General features: G+C 44.8%; 1 protein-coding gene across 7 annotated transcripts in view; it reads right to left on the reverse strand.

Annotated features, from left to right (window-relative positions):
- The window catches only part of LOC139761827 (sodium/potassium/calcium exchanger Nckx30C-like), a 367,624-nt gene that overhangs the window by 168,956 nt on the left and 178,011 nt on the right, over positions 1-20,657 (reverse strand). The window lies entirely within an intron of this gene.

Consider the following 20,657-nt stretch of genomic DNA (forward strand, 5'->3'; position numbering starts at 1 on the left):
CCTGACTTCGAGTTAATTATTCACCTCCTGATTTGAAGGCAAACATGTACGATTTGATCTTAAGGTAATTTCAAAATCTGATTAGAAGGTAAGCATTTGTACCCTTAAATAAAGGTAAATATTTACACCTTGATTTAAAGGTGTATATATATATATATATATATATATATATATATATATATATATTCCATGATCTAAATAAAAATATTTACGTCCTGTATGTAAATACGCCTTTAATTCTAACTTTTCCGAACGACTGCCTCAGAAAAAAGACTTTATTTAACGTGAGGTAATATACATTCCCTTAACCTACGTTACTATCCGTTCCCTACACGTGATCTACTGTACGTTCCCTTAAGGCGAGTTACTGTCCGTTCCCTTAAGGCGAATAGTTACTGTACGTTCCCTTGAGGCGAGTTACTGTACGTTCCCTTAAGGCGAGTTAGAATACGTTCCCTTGACTCAGGCGAACACTCCTCCCTTGTTCGATCCGATGGCGTGTAACGGTGCGTCAAAGATCGTAAATACAGCATGACCCTGTTTCTCCCCTAACCTCTCTCTGGTACCTGACCTGGTTGGGAAGCTTCCAGGCCAGTGGCCACAATTCGCCGCGAGGTCAACGGGAAAGCCGTCGAGTATGTAAATGAGGTGCTAGCTAGGTCAAGCTTTCCTCCGGTAGACTCGTTCAAGACATCCTTCCTCCTGACGTGTCGGGGTTGGAAATTCACCTCTGTTCACACGTCCCATATTGTCTATACTTCTGTAACAAGATCTGTGAAGATATTCACAACAGTGGAAGGAAGAAGAAGAAGAAAGAAAACGAGAGACACAAGTGATTATCATTCACTATCACAGCTTAGAAATAATCCAAATTATATTTGCTTTAAACATTATTACGAAGAATCAAGTGCAATGGACACATATACTTAATTCCTCACTGTATAATTACTTTACTTATAAGTAACGAGCAGTGTAGTTATTACACACTGTTGCCCCCCCCCCAAAAAAAAAAAAATATTCTTAAAGGTTAAAGGACAATACTATTATTCAGTCTATACCTCTTTACACATCTATGTCTCTTTGTATATAACCCCAAAATTATTCTGAGCAACACTGTTTTCTGAAAGAAAAAAATGACTTCTTTCACATTAAGAAACAAAAGGGTTTGTTTACGTTACAAGAAATTAAGAGAAAAGATTCTCTTTCCCAAAAAAAACATTCAGGAGCGCTGGTTAAAGTCATTGAGTCTGCAGTGATGTATTTCACTTCTGAATATATGTTAGTGCACTGCATGGTGGACTGCATGATCCTGGGAGCTGTGTCTATGCCCATCCTGGAAGCTATTTCTATGCTTATCCTAAAGGGTTATTTCTATGCCACTCCTGGTAGCTATTCGTATGTCCACCCCGGAAACTATCTCTATGTCCACCCTAGGTGCTATCTCAAAGTCCACTCTAGGAGCTATTTCTATGACTAGGCTGGGGGGCTATTTCTATGACCTCACTAGCAGCTGTTTCAATGAACATATTGGGGAGTCTTCATAAGGTTTCCCTCCCCTCCTCTATCACTTTCCTCCCCTCCTCCATCGCTTTCCTCCCCACCTCCATCACTTTCCTCCCCACCTCCATCACTTCCCTCTCATCCTCCATCACTTCTCTCCCATTCTCCATCACTTTCCTCCCTTCCCCCATCAACATTTTCCTTCCCTGCTCCATCACTTCCCTTTTCTGCTCTATCACTTCCCTAACCTCCTCCATCACTTCCCTACCCTTCTCCATCACTTTCCTTCCCTCCTCCATCACTTCCCTTACTCTCTCTCTCCTCTTCCTTCACTTCTCTCCCCCACTCTTCCTTTTCCTTCACGTTCTTAAAATTAGGTAATGGGAACTGGGCACTCACGACACTGTCCCACATTACCGTCCCCGTCACTGTCCAATACTACTGTCTACAGACACCATCTGAATGTGTAACTGTCGTCCATGACTGTCCACTGCACAGTATCATTATGCTTGCAGTGCCATCCACTGGCACTGATCACTGTCAACGTCCGAGACACTGTTCACTGGCACTGCCCGAAGAACGTACCCACACCATAAAAATCTCGCGGAACTGTCCACCTTCACTGCCTGGGTGGGAGACACTGTCCCAATTCGCAGTCCACTGGCGTACCTCTCACGTCAGTGCGCCCGATCAATACCCCCACCATCACTGCCCTGACAGTGACCACCTTTCTACCCCTATTCCATACAGAGATAAAAACCTCCTTCCTTCCTCCACACATCACCCATTAACCCACGCACCGTTCACTGCTGGAGAGAGGGCGGGAGGGGGTTAGGGGATAGGACGCCTGGAGGAGCGTGATGGCCTTGGCACTGTCGGGTCCGGCAGTGCCGGCACTACTGGAGTGAGCTAGCCAGCCAGCTACTGGCCACTAACCCAGTGCCAGCATTATTGATCACAATTCAATCGGTATTATAACGCCAAGGTCACCGCTGTGTCCCCCCCCCCCCAACACACACACACCCCTACACCCACCACTTACCAATAACACTCTAATGGGTTTTCATTATCTCGGACGGAGTTTTTACGTAAAGGATTTATCAATTTACATGCTGGATTTACCAATTTACATACCGGATTTAACAATCTACATACTAGATTTATCAATTATTCACTAAATATATCAATTTACGATATATATATGAATTTAAACATATGATTTATCAATCTAAACTCCGGTTCTCCTAACCTACACATTAGATTTACCAATATGCACAATGAATTTCTATAGTTTTTTCTTTTTTTTTTCTCGACACTGAATTTTGTTGTTCTTGTGTTACTGTCTTAAAAATTCCTTTCGTTTACACCGACTTCTATCTGTTCCTGGTAACGCAAACTGAGTTGCTCTCCAGAACGCAGCAGGGAAGAGAAATCTTCATTTTGAAGGGGAGAGAGAGAGAGAGAGAGAGAGAGAGAGAGAGAGAGAGAGAGAGAGAGAGAGAGAGAGAGAGAGAGAGATGAATGAAAAAGAGAGTAAGCCACAATAAAAGCAATGTTTAACAAAAGAGACGAGAGTGTCTGAATCATAAAAAAATTCCCACAGTGCAATTTCTTTTTTTTCAAATGTTGTCCATTTTCTTTCCTCCGAGTTTCCACAGAAGTGGAGCAAATCAGCAGATTGGAATTTGATTGCCTCCCTACATGTCCAAACTCACTGCATTCCGCACCTCTCCCTCCACTACAGAATCCTAATTCATTCTGTGAATGTGAATCTCCGGTGATACGGTGTACACCCTAATTACTGCTCTTAATTACGGCAGTTAAACAACAGGGGTCTACCACCACTTATCCTCCACTTACCTTACTTACAGCTCCACTTAAGATTAACTACAAACACTTTTATCCATAACATGATTAACTTGTCTCCTTTGTGTCAACCAATTCTTTATTCCTATTTCCCAGTCTTCATTGTCTCCTAAATCCTCCAATTTGCATGTCCTCCAATTCACCTCCACTCCAATTTACGTGTCGCCATTTCACCCTTAATCATAGATCATTTGTCTCCTCCCTCATACCCTATCTCCTGCCTATGTCAAGTTATCTGTTGGCCAGACCTACTCTCTGCAAAGGAACCGACTTAGTCTCCCTCAGAATCAACAAAGCTCCTTATCCCTCCAACGGTATCACTTCCCTATTCCTCTAAACTAACGTCTCCTTTAATACATATATATATATATATATATATATATATATATATATATATATATATATATATATATATATATATATAAAGCATCGACCACCACAGCACAGGTCAATCCAGACTTCGCCACAACTAAATATCTAAACAATCAAACTAGCTGATGATGCAGTAGGTATGAACAGCTGACCAATGCAGCTGTCAGGAGCAGCTCGCTGACACAGCTGACGTCTCCTTCTGGCTGCTCTTTAAGATACAATCAGCCATCTAACTTATGTACCGAGGGAGCGGTTGTCGGTAAGTTATATGAAGTCGAACACGACGTTCCATTTCCACTTCTGCTATATATCCAATCAACATCGGGTCATATGGTTAGCCATAGTCTGGAAGTGTAATGTAGAAGTCCAATATGGAAGCTTATTGCGAGTCTGGAAGACCTGGTCTGGAAGCCTATTATGGAAACATGTGTCTGGAAGCCTTGTATGGAAACCGTGTCTGGAAACCTTACACTGGAAGGTTAGAATGAAGGACCTAATCTGGAAGCCAGTGATAGAAGCCTCTTTGGAAGACCTAATACTGGAAGCTTTCCTGGAAGCCTAGTGCGGATGCCGAGTTTGGAAGACTAGTCTGGAAGTGGTCTCTGGATTCTGGAATCTGCGGTGTTCAAAACTTTGTCCTCACAGGACGTCCTTTGTCTTCCTGGTCCAAAGTCTCCCTCCGTGTCAAGCATCCACGACTGTGACAAGCACAGCGCAGGGGATGAAGGAGAGAGAGAGAGAGAGAGAGAGAGAGAGAGAGAGAGAGAGAGAGAGAGAGAGAGACTGTCAAGGGGATGAACAAGACAGACACGTGTCAGACCAAATCAGCTTTTGTTGGGGATCTGGGTAAGGAGGAGGTTTCTGTTTCCCTTCTCCTGGAGGAGATGTGGGAAGGGTGGAAGGAATCACGGGGGGAGGGGGGGAGAGGAGGAGGAAGTATGCGTGAAGGGAGGGGAAGAAATTATGGGGAAGGGGAAGGGACTGTGAGGGAGGGGGAAGTAGGGAACGAGACGAGATGGATTCTAAAAACAAAGAAGGGAACAAAAAGATCACTCCACGCAGGAAAGAAAAGAAAACGAGGGAAGCAAACAGGGGAGGAAACAGAGGAATGAATGACCGTGAGAGTAATGCTGCAGACAAAGGGCAGTAAACACGTGAATATAATGAAAGCAAACAGAAAAGCTGCACAACGAAGGGTTTGCGTAAACAATAATGCAAAGGGATGTTAACAAAGCAGCGAACAGAGGAGTAAAGTAAGAGAGATAAAGAAAATCAGTAAACGAGGGAGATAGAGGAAGCTGCTGAGAAATTACAGCAACAGCAAACAAAGGAACAAACAAATAATGATAAAAACAACAGACGAAGTCCAACGACAGTTGCTTGAGGACACAAAAGCAGGAAAAAAATAAAAGGAGGAAGAAATAAAAAAAACTGAAAGAGACAACGTAAGTTTGTAATGAATACAAAAGTGTGAAAGATGGTATGAAACAAAGATTGAAAAGTAAGGTTTATGTAGCCGCCAGCTGCCTGAAGTTGTGATTCATTTCCGCGTTTTAATTCCTCAATTGTACGTTGCTTTTGGCAGGTCGGTCAGCTTCTCCTCCACCTCCGTCCTTCAGACGTCCTCAATACAGGGACGCTGCACTCCGTCACGGCCCAGTGCCCTTGTGGCCTCGAGCTTATTGTGTTACTGCAACACTACACTGTTCTCGGTAGGGCAAAGGAGAGGTAGGGGGAGGGGGAGGGTTGAGGAGCTGGAGGAAGAGGAAGAGGAAGGGGGGGAGGAAGGGAGGAGGGGGCAGCTGGGGTCTGGCAAGAGCAGCAGGACCCGGAACAGTAGCAATAACAGCAACAGTAACAGTAGAAACCAATTGTTCCGTGTCACCTCGAACTTCGAACGGGACAGACGAACAGACACGCACGAGATTATATATATATATATATAGAAAACAACTTTACATGATAGGTGATGAAATGACAAAGGAACGCGACCACTGGACTCTCTTTCTCTTTCTTTTCTCTCTTTCGAAAGACACGAGGGACCTCAGGAGGCGACGACGAATAAATTGCCGAACAAAACATCCCGAGATAGAAAATGGGGCGAGTGAGTGTGTGTTATGGCCGCCGCCGTTAAACTGTCTCGATCTCAAAACAAAGTCGTTCACTTTTCTCCAGAAAACAGGAAAAAGTCTGAAAAGAGAATCACTTGGATGGGTTTTGTATGGGGCCACATGTGTGGCGGAGGTGGTGGTCACATGTGTGGCGGAGGTGGTGGTCAGGTGTGTGGCGGAGGTGGTGGCCTGCTGTGTGGTGGAGGTGGTGGCCAGGGGTATGGCTGGGGTGTTAGGGTGGGATCTGAGGTGATGGGGGAGTGCACTGAGTGTTGAGGTGGGGCATGAGTGATAGCGGCGCGCGCGCGAGTGTGTGTGTGTGTGTGTGTGTGTGTGTGTGTTTATTTACGTCTTTTCTACCAGTTATGTCCTTTGGTTGTCCTATCCCCATATCCTTCGAAGAACTGCTCACTATCTACGTCATTATTCTAGTTTAAGAACTTAATGGTTGTGATTACGTCAACCCTCACTCTTCTCTCTTCCCATGGTGGGCAAATTTACATGCTCTAGCCTTTCCCTGTATCACACTGCTCCCTTAATTCTGGTACCATCTTTGTTGTCCTCCTCTGTACCTTCTTTATCAGCACTTTCTGCTTCTTTTCAAGTGCGGTGACCATACTTGGAAAAGATGTTCTAGTGGCTAGCTTGCTCAGTGCATCTTTACTCACATCCTTGAGTGTTCTCATAATATTCGCCAGTAGACAGTCTGTCTCCTTTACTGTTCTCACAATATGGGACTCTGGCGACAGGTTAGGAACGATGTGAACTGCCAACTCCTTATCACACACATATTGCTACGGCTTCCTTCCTGTGTGACGCCTGCGTAATAGGACAGACACTGGGGATATTGCCTCCTCCGTCCGTCGCCCCCCGTCGGAAGCCATACTTAAACCTGTAACTTAACCTTGGCCATTACTTACAGAGTCTAAATCTTGACACTTACGCCACTTTACAAATACGTTTCTCAGCATCGAAAGACCTGAATATCGTGTGACCCATAACTCTCACTAAAGAGGTTTAACCCGGGACTTAACCTGGTTTATAGCCTGGAAAAAATCCATTTTTTGGCCATGGTACTTAATACAGACGGTACTGACATTTTTCAAACGTAATCTCCACTTGATCATGTTTCTGTCCCCATAACTATGCTGCAATACACTCCAGGTGTTCCATGGAAAGGCTCTTCTTGTTCTATAAGAAGGCTAGAGCCTTACAAATCTCCCTGGTCAGTAAATATATCAGCCTCAATGGCAAAACTGAACGATAAATATACACCTGCACAATCCTCGCTAAATGAGAACCACAGTGTGGTGAGGGAAAGGTGGCGGGTCAGGGGGGAGAGAGAGAGGAGGGGAACTTAGTTCAGGGGAGAGAAGGGGACCTGGATTCGACACGACCTGTCCGGGAGGCATAAGCAAATGTCGCTCGCTGTAACCTAGACATTAAAGTACTGAACACACGCAAAGGAATGCTTCAGGAAATATTGGCATGAATCCCCAGGGAAGTGCGTGAGGCACCGGGTTCATTAGGAGAGCGCACGTCCGGCACTCACTCAAAAAACTAGCAGGTTTTTTTTTTTTATGGTCAAGACGTGAAACAACTGCGGGTCACGAAGACTGGGGGTCAGGTCATGCGAGGTCGCCACAGCGTATGGTCTGTGTTGCAGACACCCAAAGAGTTCAGTGTGACACAGCAACATGTAGTGTGTGTGTGTGTGTGTGTGTGTGTGTGTGTGTGTGTGTGTGTGACAATTACAGGTACTGTTTGGCTCTGCCACACGTGCTGTGTCTCACATCACGGTTACATTTTACATACATACATATATATATATATATATATATATATATATATATATATATATATATATATATATATATATATATATATATATATTAATTATATTCTCTTTCACTATTGTCGATAGGAACTAAGCAAGTTACAGAATCTTTAACTTGTTTCTAGACCTGCTTTCCGAAGCAGGTATCCCAGGACACCTCCCTTGTACCCACTCCTCGATATCTGCATCGAATAAGACACTCCTGTCTTTACGTTTCAACAGACTCGGGACGTATGCACTTGATCATGTATTCAGGACAGAGTCCCCCATGCACTCAAACTTCCCCACATGCACTCAACAACTTTGAGACGCACCTGCCTCCCACATCTCGCAAGTTATGACCATAACTTTTTTTTTTTTGTAGGAGTTATGACCACGCAGGCACGAAGGACGGTGATAGCTCTACTGGAAAACGTTCCTTTAGGTGATGTTAACTTATATTTGATATCGCTCCTTCGTGTGTCAAGTCTCCATTGGACAAGCGTCGCTTTGACGTTGTTAAGCTCTGTTCGAAAACGTTCTCGGAGGAGAGTCGATGTCAATATCATTTCAAAACGTTCTTCTGGACAAGAGCGATTATATGAAATCTTCTCGTAGAGCGTCAACGTCTACTTGAAAACGTTTTCCGGGGGCTTTACGTTCATTTGAAAACGCATCTTTAGGCCGTGAACGTTTATTTGAAGACGTATCGTTTGGGGTGTCAACTTCTATTTGAAAAACGTTGCTTGGGTTCTTGGCGTCAATTCTATAGCGTCCATTATAAAACATTCCCTTGGGGCATGGTCTTAAACTTACAACTCTCATTTTGATCTCACTATCCACCTCACTACATACTTGTGTCTCATGTCCAACAGAACTATATATTTCAACTATATATTTCAAACCAAATGTGGGTAGATGAAATATGAAACGTTTACATCATTTCTCAAACTGTTGCTCTTGGAAGTAGAAATATCAGGAGAATAATGGTCGGGAAAGTCTGCGGTAACGTCCCGCCGCGTTCCATTACTTAAGGCATCCACGATATGTTGGCCAGACGGAGAACTGAACGAACATATATACAGACATACTATCTCTATTTAGAATACTTAACAAACCCACTCCATGGGTGTATATATCACATACACTTACATCTACCATTACACATACAAGAACACTTTCACCGACAGATATCAACGCAGATATACAAAGCGACACACACACGCACACACACACACACACAGAGTGAGGACACCACTACCCTTCTACATCCACGTCCCCGGTACCGTCACCACGTCTATGGACCCTCCCCCCTTCCCAACTCCAGTTCCAAGCCATCGATTCGGCACATACAAATGGTAGGAAGGCCCCGGCCAGATGTAAAGTAGCCATCAGAACAGCTTCTCCGCGGCTAAATGGGGGTTGGGAAGGCACATAAAGTTCTCTCCACCTGACAGGGAGAGGAAGTTGTCAAGTTGTATGGAGCACTCGGGAACCTCCCCACTCCCTCCCTCCCTCTCTCTCTCTCTCTCTAAAAGCCTCAAGACAATTAAGGAGCAGAGCAAGTTACTCACAAACACCCAGCCAAGGTTAAGCCTCACTACCTCAACTTTTCTCAAAAAGCTTTTTTTTTTTGCTTTCTCTTTTACCTCCATCTTCCTTTTAAACTTCTTATTCTTTTTTTTCAACTGTACTTCTTATATGCGCTCGGCTGGCCTAGGGAGGAAGGAAGGAGGGAAGGAAGGAAGAAGGGGAGTTGAAGGGGTTGGGGAGAAAGAAGGAAAGGTGGGGGAGGAGGAGGAGTAGGATGAGGATGAGGAGGAGGAGGAGGAAGCATTAGCACTCGTCAGCGAAGCCAAGTGTCATTTCCTTTAGCTGTTGTTCATGGTACATTTCAGCTCTTGTTCAAGGTAGGATTCCAGCTCTGTTCATGGTACAGTTCCAGCTTCTGGTTACGGTACAGTTCCAGCTTTTCTTCATGGCACAGTTCCAGCAGCATTACTTTCTGCTATTCCGTTGAGCTGTGGCGTGCCTCGCTGTTTTAGCTGTGGCGTGCAGCGTCTTTTTAGCTCCAACAGATGGTTTTGTCTTCCTCAGTCTTTGTGAGTTGTTTGTTGCCGTAGCAGTGATCTATTGTGTCTGGGTTCGTCGTTGCCTTATGTCTAAAATACAAAGAAAAGAGAAAAAAAGCCAAACCATGTTATGTTCTCTCTCTCTCTCTCTCTCTCTCTCTCTCTCTCTCTCTCTCTCTCTCTCTCTCTCTCTCTCTCTGCACATACCAGGTCGCCCACAACATGTAACTCACGGATACGCATAATTTCCAGCATGCTAAGGCCGCTATCCACGTGCACGAGTAAAAATGTACTCACGGAATACGATTAAATTACCGACACGAAATGTGGCTAATGTGCCGCTTAATAAGAAGGACATAGGGAATTTCTACGTCACTACACACTCATTAGAAGGTCAAGGTGCATCATCATGACACAAGGAAACGCCTTATCCAGTGTCCCACCTGAGGAAAGAAGTCTGGGTAATGTCTACTGAGTCAGTGTCCAGAGTTATGACAATCGGTGAGCCTCCCTTACCCTCAGCTGAGGAAGATACGACAAAGGAAGTATGAAACGTTGAGCTGGTTACCTCAGGGAGAACCTGACGTAGAAATGTACCATTCCAACGTCATCTGGACCTCCCCTGCTCCCGTCAACCTCCCCGCCATGGTTCGCCCCGCCGGGGCGGGTCATGAAGCAATCTTTTGCCCAAGAATCTCACCTCCAGCGGATCTTTTCATCGCTCTCGTAACTAAGCGAACCCAAACCCTTGTAAGATTCTGTCACAACTGAACACACTCTCCGTCTAATGCCACTCGTACAGAAGTTTAACTTAGCTAGTAATTTTGGTGTTTCTAATGGCTGCTGCCTCACACACTCCTCTTACTGTGGTCCTGACCTCCACCTCCTCCTCCAGCGTCAGCGACCGAACACAACTTCTCCACGAACAGACGTCACACACTCCTGGCATTGCCGGGGACAAGACAAATACTCTTGACCTTTACTTTATCACTTGTCTGAGCCTCTCCTCTACTGCTGTCTCCTCTCCTCCCCTGAGAAGCTCTGATCACTGCTTGGCTTCCACGAGCTGCCCTATCTCTGCTAACATCGAAGGCTGCTATCTGCCACACCTCACATTTTTGGTTCTTGTGGCATGGCTTCCTTGTGTGGATTATACGTGTACGTTATTTCTTCTCGTCAGTCGCATTAAACTTCACCAGTAATGTCTCCTCCTGTGCTAAGACCAGAGCTGAACCCACTGTCTCTAGAACGCAACAATTCATTCCCCATTCTTCTCTTAAAGTTGTCCCTCTTCTTAGCTTCAGCCTTCCCAGCCGGTCGACCATAGATCGGAGACAAGCTACGACCACGCGTCGGAATCGTAACTCAAATGAGGACAGGTCGCACACGCTATACACATCAACATTAAACAATACAAATTTCACCGAGATATCAACAAAAGAGGAAATATCCTACTTCATTGCACATATATCCCCTTAATCATTTCACAACCAATACTCTGAAGTTTTTTGATAAGCAATTCTTGCATAACTTTCCTCCTAAGCCTGCAGTACCACCTCTCACACGGATTCACCCTAACACTGAGTCTACACTTCAAGACGAGGTAAATCTCTCGTTCGTGTTGGCAGAAAACTAAATTCTTGAACCACTGGACATGACAGCCGGCAGTCCAGCCCCAACTAATGCCATTCCTTAGTGCTATTCTATAAGGTCTAACGCTCACAATGTTTTGTCTGATCCCCGACATCCTGGCGACTCTTTCCAGCAAATATCCCCCATTTGGTCTCCCTGCTTCACTCACCTCCTGGAGCTCCTCTTTTCAACCCAGCCTCCGCATCCATGCAACTGTAGACCAATCAACCCATTTATAGCAGAGTTCCTCAGGGTATGATACGTCATGTTGCATCAAGTGTTGAGTGTCATGTAAAACTCTCCATTTTGTTTTACACAACAGTAGTCTATCATCAACTACGAACCATACAAACACACATGGAGGTAAGAATAGCCTCTAGAAGGTTTTCTTTTCTCACTCTTATCAGCAAATCTCCAACCACTTCCACGCATCTAGCTAGCACCCAGAGGCCCCTAGCATTTGGACGTAGGTACTTACGAATCTGGGTCAAGGTTTAAGTTTACCTCAACTTGGTCCTGACGGCCATACGTATTGAGTCCATCAAAATCCTCTTTCATAAAGCCTTGTCGATTACACTTAGTTCACCGCACTCGTTCAAAAATAGGCGACCCAGCGGCCATAAATTATAACGAAGGTTCCTCAAGATCAAAGACTGGATTTGAGGGTTCCAGAACCTGGACTTCAACGCAGGGCCAGCCACCTTTCATGTAAACAGCTTTTATAAAATCCACTTATTTCCCCCCCAACGCATCGCTGGGTACCCAAACTAGTACTCTTATAACTCACTCCAGATGCTAATCCTACAGCCTATATACGTATATTAGGGAATCTTGTAACATCTAATGCACAAAATCGAAGTAAATGCTCACCATTTCTCGCACACCAGACAATCCTCACCAACGTTTTAATCAACATTCCACCTCGAGCCACATAACAAACATTTCAGTTTCCACAGTAAACCACAAGTTAACTTGGGATGAACATGTCTCTCTGAACTTTTCGAATACTAATGATAATCACGAAACGTTTAGTTCTTCTTTCATTCCTGTTCGTGTGTATAACATCTTCCCATTTTCTCTTTCTTTCCAAAAGTCATAATTATACTCACAAGTGCCACGTCCCACATTTCCTAGGCTGTAGATACATGCCTTATCATTGACTTAGCTCTTATTGACAGACACCCTCGCTTCCACGGTTCCTTTTTCACTACCCAGACCTTCATGTTCCTTGTTCACTCCCCAGACCACCATGTTCCTTATTCTGTTCCCAGACTTTCATGTTCCTTGTTCAGTATCCAGTCTCGTTCCGTACCTAGCTTTGTTCCGTACCCAGCTTCGTTCCAACTACAACGTCCATCTTTTCGGAAGCACAATAAGCAGTCTACGGACATACGCCATTACATTACCCTCTAAGCGGAAGACGAGCCCCGCTCGTATATAAGAAATACCATCAGTGCAACACAAGTGCGTCACGTCTCTACGTAAAATACAAGGAACATACGAAAGAAAACGAAATTCCCTGCGATTAAAACCGCAAAGAAAAAGGAACGATGCACGGCGTCCGGTACCGGTTGTGTCCGGACTCCACCTCCTCCTCTCCTCCTCCTCTCCCCACCTCCACTATCAAGCCTCGCTCCCGTAATGACACTGTCTTCTGTTTGGACAATAGGTGTTCCTCCGCGTGAAATTGTTTTCGGATTCCGCGTCCACCTGCTCACACTGACCGTGATTTTGGCCTCCGGGGCGGGAACTATAATGCAGGAATGTTTACATTAACCCGGTAAAGTGAAAAGCCAGGAATGGCTGGAACGAACCACCACCCTCCTCACTCACCCACCCACCCACCCCACGGCGACCGAAGGACACGACTGGATTGAATTCTACGGTTCGTACACACGCTCAAATTTCGTAAATGCAAGTTTTTTACACTCTCTCTCTCTCTCTCTCTCTCTCTCTCTCTCTCTCTCTATCATCATTATCCTCATCATCATTCCCATTTTCATGGGGGAAGGGGTAGATCACATGAATACGACTGCATGACGTCTGAGCACAACAGTACTGTCTTTGAGCATGACGGTGCGGTGCTTGAGCACGACGGATCAATGAGCACGAAAACACGGTCCTTGAACTCGACGATACTCGTCCTTGACTGGTTCATCAGTCGAGCTACATCTCCATTAAACAGGGGATCAACTCAAGAGAATGGAAGCAATCTGTTTATTCAAGTCGCCTGAACTCCTTCGGGTTCCTACATCATCTTATGTCGGAATGTACCAAGACTTGTAGTCTGGTAGGGTAAATGGCTCTCTCTTTCACAGCGTGTATCAAGTGAACGACTTCGTTCCAAAGGGATTTGTAGAGACGGCCCAGAACTGTGGTGCATGTCATGTGTTGCTAGCAGTGCGTCACGTTCGTTGCGATGTATGGAATGAAAATGTCAGGGGGTGTTTGTTTATATGCTGTGCTGTGTAAAAGGTTAACCCACTACGGGACGACCTAAGTTTGGGTAGGAAAGCCTGGCTTTACACCTGACTCATATGTTTCATATTAATGGTCACGTCATCTAACCAAAAGGCTGTAAGAGTCGTGGTCAAGGGTCGCACCGTCGTGGTCAAGGGTCAATACCGTCGTGGTCAAGGGGTCGTATAGTCGTTCTCAAGGTGTCGTATCATCGGAGTCAATTTCCGTTACCGATGTGTTCCAAGGACTAACTAAGCGTGTATAAACTGACAGTCACGACATATATGCATTCACCATACTGGTGCTAAGGTATCGCTAATGAGAGCGGTATGTTTATTCCAGCACACTAAATGGGTTAGGTAAACGGGTAGGCAAAATTACCATCAATTATCATTTCATTATTTCCCTCCACTGGCACAGTGGGATAGGGCCTCGAAAACACCCACGTTTGGTCTTCTTTGAAGTAATCTTTTTGCCCTAGTTTTCTCCAGTCTCTTCAGTAAATTCTACAAACATTCCAAGGTTTAGGGAGCGTGTCGCACATACACTAAGGTTTCTCAGTGTCTCGTAAAGGCAGAGCCCTGGCGAGGCCTGAATTCTTATTCTTGCCAACCATTGTCTGCATAGAGCGGCATCCTTTCTGAAGACTGCCACGCCACAGCTATATTGTCTGCTAACTTATACTGTGTACATCCTGACACAACAAAAGCTGGAATATAAACGGTTGAATATACTAACTACATTATACCATTGTATGAACTATATAACAAAAGCTGAATGACATCAAAATGTTGACTGAAAATCGGTGTCCCTCGTCTTTCACATGTAAACAAACATGGCGGATGATAAAGCTGCATACATGACATCACTTCCCGTTTAGGAAATATTCAATGAAGGGTCAACAAAGTATCCAATTAAAACTATATTTCAGGATTTGATTTAATTTTCTTATGATCTTCTATTGAAGAAAACCGACATGGATTCTTGTTTTCCTTAATATAAAAACAAAAGGGAGTTTTGCATTTTCCTCCTATATTTATCTCTTCTCGTTTTTCCATAAGCTCCTTTTCACCTCTCTTACCCCGTTGGTCCTCTCCCAAGCCTTCAAATCCCCCTCTTACCCAAGTCAGTACCCTTAAAACCTCTAAGCCTCCCTCCTACCCTATCATTTCCCTTATTATCCCCACCCCTACGTCTCCAATAACTTCCCTGCCCCTTGTGGAACAAGTATTGCACTATATAGCCTCCTGTCGAGAGGCTGGGCTGGTAGCCGAAGACACCCTGACCCTTGAGGCTACTTGTGAGGGCAGATCACTTGGCAACACACAGATCACACAACACGTAACTCTACACTTTCTTGCGGTGGTCGCTACGCGCTAGCTCTGCCTACTGGCAAAATCTCGTCGCAAGAACTCATAATTTCCTCCCTACTTCACTCCCTAACTACCTACCACCCAAATCGTTGCCCTCCCTCCCTACCTACCTAAACCACTCCTTCCCCCTTACCTACCTCCCCTACCCCCATCCCCTTCCCCTCTTCTGGAACTCCATTATCACCATTAATTACCCCAGAATAACCAACTACGCACCATTATGCTGACGACCCACTATACTGACGACCATGCGAGTCATTGACCTCCCAAAGGACATGACCTTTCACCTTTGCAAGGTTGATCCCTCGTAAGATACAACCCCTTGAGCACGACGAGAGATAGTACGATCCCGGAGCACGACGGTACGACCCATAAGCACGACGGTACGACCCATAAGCACGACGGTACGACCCATAAGCACGACGGTACGACCCTTGAGCACTACTGTACAACTCTTCAGCACAATGGTACGACCATTACGTTTGGTGGCTCCCTCCCAATGTTTTTTTTTTTTTTTTTAGCACGTCCGAGGAGTTATAGTTAGCGTTACTGACCATGAGTCATGGGCGTGGCATTCGGCCTACACCCAACCCAGGTGTTCCTCTTCCCTTCGGGAGCTTGTCGATAAATGGGTACCTGGCTTAGACTGGTGTGTGTGTGTGTGTGTGTGTGTGTGTGTGTGTACATACACAGGAGTAAAGACATAATGCATATATATATATATATATATATATATATATATATATATATATATATATATATACGGGGCAACACGAGTGTAAGACTCTCTCTCTCTCCCCGCAACACACACACAGTAATCACACACTACACCGCCAAAATTATCTCCCTAAAAACATGCGAAATTACTACTTGAAATCGCGGGCATTACCTTATAATTACAGGACCAAGACTGTTCTGGCTCTCGAGAAATATATTAAGTATATTAAGGATGATTAAATCTAATGATTACCCCAGCTTGCGGAGCTGAGAGACGAGACGCGAGAGAGATGTGAGCTGTTCTTGTGTACAAGTCTTGTGGCCGAGAACCGCGCCATAGCGCTTGGTCATTGTGTACAGACTAAACAGATCAAAAAGGATGAAAGACAATTATAAAAACTAGAAAAAAATCAAAGACAAATGATGTAAAAATACTGATAAAAAAACCTGAAAGAAACACCTGAAAGGAACACAGGCTGGATGATGAGAAAATGTATTTATCAGAGCAGATTATGATGTGAAATATACGCGCGATATAACAGAGTCGAATAACAATATCACCCACGTCATGAAGGCTGCAGCCGGCACGCAGGCCGGCCAATCATAGCGTGCCACGTCACGCCACCTCCGACAGTTACGATAATTCATATGCTTCAGGCGACAGCAACGACAGCTTTATATAGTCCGCCCGTCGTGTTCTGACGTTTATATGGAGACATAAAACACAGGTCCTGGTGCATGTGAGTTCATAGAAAATAAACATTTCTTTCTGATTTTCATCTATTAATTTTTTTGTATTTCTTGCGGGAGGTAAAGATCGTGGCCTATGTATCTCTACCTTACAAATAAAATCTTTCCATTACAAAGATTTATTGAATTATGAATGATGTGGATCCGCGCGCGCATGTGTGTGTGTGTGTGTGTGTGTGTGTGTGTGTGTGTGTGTGTGTATGTCCCAGGAAACCCCTCTATGCGGCTCCCACAGTTCACAATACAGGAGCACAAGTGAGCTGATAGGCGTGTATACCTGTATGAGGAAAATGAAGGAAAAACTTATTGAGTAAGTGTTCAATACGGATGTCTCGTAATCTGTTAAACTGGTGATGGCTGCTGAGGTGGATGATGGCCAAGAAGCGGACGAGAAAGTGTAACCCGTGTATGCCTGGGGAATGTTGTTTCAGGTGGACGTTTGTCTGGTGGAGTGGAGTTTGTGAATGAATTGGGAGAGCAATTGTTTGCTGCATGTCGAATCATTACTGTGGGTAAATATATTTTTTGTCAATGAATTATCTATTGGGTTAAAGAGAATTCCATTACGGGAACACTTTGCAATCCATGTCAAATAAGTCATCCGTGTTTTAAAAAGGTGGCAACCATGAAGCCATGAAAACGGTCACTTACACGAAGCTAATAGGAACTTCTCTTCAAGTTAAATCCTAAGGTCATAAGAACCCTGCATTCAAGCAAGGGAATCGTACATTCGAGCCATTCCCACAGCCTCCTACGAATCCAGCAATCAAGCCATTCCCAATCTTCTAAAAATCCTCCATATCTAAACCACACTTAACCTCGAGCGAATCAAAGCCACCCTAGCTAGCCTCACGGGAATCCCCATCCCTACGCAAGGCCCTTTGCCTCACCTCATAAGGACGTGCGATCCCTAATTGACGCCCGTGGCAATCCCTCAGCATCGTACCCTTGGCCACCAGTCTGGTCTCCTGCCACCTACGTCCGCCAGTCGACAACCACGGTCACTCATGCATATCGTAAATCGACGCTGAGATTTGCTGGTGTCAGCGAGGAATTTCCATTAACGTTATATCAACTCCAGCTCTTTTATTTCCATCTTTTTTTTTCCTGTCTTTTTAATAAAACCTAAAAACAAAAGCAGGATATGAAAAAATAAGAAGTAAAGGAGACACGTCAACTGTTTTTGCATGACAGCGGGTTCTATTCTCAGAATTAATTCATATCCATTAAAGGACTTTACTGAGAGTAAAGCGATAACACTGGGTTTACTTTATTACTTTAATACTGGCGTCACTACACACATCACGTACTCTTTCTCTTTTGAAGAAAATGATGAGGATTTGTGTGAGAAGTCTACCAGCAGCTATGGATATCGGAGATTACTCAAACCAACGACAGAATCAACGAATGCAATATCATCTTTTTTTTAAATCAATTGTCCAAATCCAGGTGACGCTGCTTCCCCCGAGGTAGTGACTGGGGCGACCAGTACGTCCAGTGGGGGGGGGGGGGGGGGGACCCTGGGAGTATGCAAATCAAAGAGAGGGAGGAGAAGAGCAGGTGGCAAGAGGCGAAGTGTCAAGTTTGGGAGTGCGAGGGGTGAGGGTAATGGGAGAAGAGGGGGATAAGAAAGGGGTGTAGTCTGGGAAAGGGGGATGGGAGAGGAACCCCATCTGCAGAGGAGACTCAATGACACACACACACACACACACACACACACACACACACACACACAATCAACTCACCGTAAAGGTCACGCAAAATGCAAAACCATTTTCCTTTCTTGTTAAAACAGAGTATTAAAAGCTGCAGCTAGCAATACAGCCGAGCATTTCCGCAGCCAAACAATCTAGCCAAACAGAATATGACAATGAAATATAGAAAACATTTCAATAGCTATAATCTATTTTGTCAGTTTAACGATGGTGTTTTTTTTTTCAAACAGGTGACCAGTTAGCCATGGTTACTAGATGCTGCTTGTGGCAACCCAGGCATTGTTACGGGTGAGAGCAGTGGGATTACTGCTCTTGGTGATGGTGGAATAGGTTTTCAGTGGCAACAGTGGGATTATTTCCAGTGGTAATGGGGGATTTGTTACCTGGTGGCAGTAATGGGATTGCTGCTAGTGGCAACAATGAAACTCTTACTGGTGGCAACGGTGGCAGAGGAAAGCGTTAACATCTCTCGTAAACCAGGACGAACTGTAGAATGTGAAACACTGTGATTACCCACCGCCAAGAATCAGGTGGCATGAGGCAGTACCCTCATCACTGACAACTCTCAAGTCTACGACACAGTCGAAGCAACAACTAGGAAAAGTGGTGGTAGTGACGATAATGGCAGCAGCAGCAGCAGCGGTAATAGTCGAAGGCACCAGCTCAACCCAAAGCTAAGGGAACTGAGCCAGCCAACACTGGTGTGGAGGAGGATGAGTGCTCCCGCCAGCCACCCGGATCTCTGTTTAATCTAGAGGGTAGGAAAGCGCCTCCTTGCCTTACGACGACGACGACGAGGAGGAGGAAGACCTAGATATTATCAAATGAAAAAGTAATACGTAATTGACGTTTCATAACACCACCGAAACGGTGTGTGTGTGTGTGTGTGTGTGTGTGTGTGTGTGTGTGGGTTAAGACCGTTGCAGATGTTCCTGAACAGGTCTGTTTCAGGGTAAGACAGCCACTCGGCAACAGACAGTAGGATAAACAGACAGACGGTCGAGGTGACGTTAGATTCACAGACACAAGGACACGATGGATGGTAACAGACACGTGGGCTGACTCGAAGACACAGATCGACTCTGAGACACATGATGGACACATGAACAGACAAAGACACGCACGGCCTGGCATGGACACACGGATGCAGGACACACAGACAAACAGACAGACAAAAGATCTCCCCCCAAACCAGTGTCATCATCACGAATAATCAATTACTTGTTCGTACATAAACTCCACCTTACCATTTACCTGTTCAACACTAGCCTCCCTAACCCCATCAACACCCACCTACCCCACCAACCTTCCCATTTAACTACACCCTGTTTATTGTTATGAGTAATTTCCGTGTATTGTCATCCTCAGTCTGTGGTTAACTCAGGAAAATGATGGTAGTTTAAATCACCCATTCGCTCCTTTTACAACCTCCTCAAAGCTAACAGCCTGCGTCTGTCTTAAGATGCATCTGTAGAGGATTGTGGAAAAGAAAACACTAATTCTTATGAACCATTTACTGAGGCAACAACTATGGATAAGTCATTTGCATATTTTTTTTCACATTTTTACATTACACTGTGGTGACCCAGAAGAATACATTACTCGTTTTTTTTTTTTTCGCCAGTTTTCTGAGCTGTGAAGGACTGAGTCATTTCGCAAGATTATCCAGAGGAAAGGAATTCTCTCTCCACTACGTCAGAAGACTCAGTTTCGTAATTCGTTGATGCGGGACAGATCAACTCTCTCGTAAATCCTTGAAACAGAATTCATTTCTAACATTCTTGCACGTGTGTGGTATTCTGGTTCCATACGTTCCCTGGATCTTCAACTCTAATCTCCTGAGCCAGGCGGAGGCCCTAAGATAAAGCCTTTCCCGTGTAGATTCCTTTCACTAATGTCGTACCACCGTGATCAAGGGTCGTACCGTCGTGCTCAAGGGTCGTACCACTGTGCTCAAGGGTCGTACCGTCGTACTCAAGGGTCGTACCACTGTGCTCAAGGGTCGTACCGTCGTGCTCAAGGGTCGTACCACTGTGCTCAAGGGTCGTACCGTCGTGCTCAGTTCTTCTTTATCTCATGGGCTTCTCCTTAGTTTCCAGTCTCCGTAATTCAAACGAATTTCAGACATACGAAATAAAACATTAGGCATAAATGACTTATGAAAGCCGTTCCGTATACGTGTTTGGACGCAGCAGTGTGGATAATCATGATAATTGTGATAATTAAGTTGACCAGTAATATGAAATAAATGTAACGGATGGGACTGCATGAAC

The sequence above is a fragment of the Panulirus ornatus genome, chromosome 42 (assembly GCF_036320965.1).
Source record: "Panulirus ornatus isolate Po-2019 chromosome 42, ASM3632096v1, whole genome shotgun sequence".
Lineage (NCBI taxonomy): Eukaryota > Metazoa > Arthropoda > Malacostraca > Decapoda > Palinuridae > Panulirus > Panulirus ornatus.